This window comes from Olea europaea, chromosome 13, assembly GCF_002742605.1.
Source record: "Olea europaea var. sylvestris chromosome 13, O_europaea_v1, whole genome shotgun sequence".
In the NCBI taxonomy this organism is placed as follows: domain Eukaryota; kingdom Viridiplantae; phylum Streptophyta; class Magnoliopsida; order Lamiales; family Oleaceae; genus Olea; species Olea europaea.
The window spans coordinates 16,731,853-16,733,437 of NC_036249.1; positions in this window are offsets into that span (position 1 = coordinate 16,731,853).

Below are 1,585 nucleotides of genomic sequence, written 5' to 3' on the forward strand. Positions count from 1 at the left end.
GAGTCCGGACCTGAGGCGGAAGACTCCTCCGAAGATGAAGCTCCACCAAAGAAGATCCGTAGAACTTATAGGGATTAGATTTAATTGCGCCCTGTTCTAAGTGTGGAAGGACACAACGTGACGAGTGCTTACAAGGGAAAAATGTCTGTTTTCGATGTTTTAAGCCAGGACATATCATTAGGGATTGTCCCACACATACCCAGAAGAAGGATGATAACAGCGACCAGAACCAGAAAGGGAAAGCATGAGTTTTTGCATTGACTCAACAGGATGCAGAGGAAAACTCTAATGTCATAGCAGGTACTCTACTGATAGCCAATACACCTGCTTATGTATTGTTTGATTCATGAGCTACACACTCCTTTGCTTCAACAACTTTTATGGCTAAATCTAGTATTATCTGTGATAAGTCAGAAGATACATTAGAAGTTAGTATTCCTTCGGGCAACCCTTTGAATACTGATAGAATAGACAAGTCAGTAAGTATCGAAGTTGAGGGAAAACTAATGGAAGTGAACCTATACATGATAGAAATGAAGGATTTTGATGTAATACTAGGCATGGATGGGTTAGGTTGTAATTACGCCACCATCCGATGTAAGAAAATGGAAGTATCATTTCAGAAACCAGGAGAGGAACCATTTTCGCTCCTTGGAATGAAGACGAAATCCCTTATTCGACTAGTATCGTCTTTACAAGCTGAGAAGATGTTGAGAAAAGAAACATGTCAATGATATCTAGTAAGTATCTCAGGAGGGCAACAAGAGACGATAAGGGTTGAAGATGTACCAGTAGTACGGAAATTCGTAGATGTATTTTCAGAAGATCTATCTGGAATTCCACCCAATAGACAAGTGGAATTCACCATAGACCTAATTCCCGGGGCGGCACCAGTATCTAAGGCCCCATACCGAATGGCCCCAAAGGAACTACAAGAATTAAAGAAGCAGTTGCAAGAACTCCTAGATATGGGCTTCATACGACCAAGCGTATCTTCATGGGGTGCGTCGGTGTTGTTTGTAAAGAAGAAAGATGGAAGCATGAGGATGTGCATCGATTATAGGGAGATAAATCAATTAAACATCAAGAATAAGTACCCACTCCCGAGGATCGAGGATCTGTTAGATCAACTGAAAGGAGCTAAGGTATTTTCCAAGATCGACTTACAATCGGGATACCATCAACTAAAAGTAGAGACAAAGGATATACCTAAGACAGCTTTTAGAACTCGATATGGACACTACGAGTTTACGATGATGCCGTTTGGGCTAACCAATGCACCTGCAGTGTTTGTGGACCTGATGAATCGAGTGTTTCATCAATACTTGGATAAGTTTGTCATAGTATTCATCGATGACATTCTGATTTATTCCAAGAGTAAGGAGCAACATGAAGAGCACTTGAGAATAGCCTTAGAGGTATTACACAAGGAGAAGCTGTATGCCAAATTCAAGAAGTGCAAGTTTTGGTTTGAACGAGTTGGATTTCTTGGACATGTAGTTACTGCCCAAGGGATTGAAGTAGATCCAGCAAAAGTAGAAGCAGTAACCAACTGGAAAGCACCAACAAATGTTGGCGAAGTACG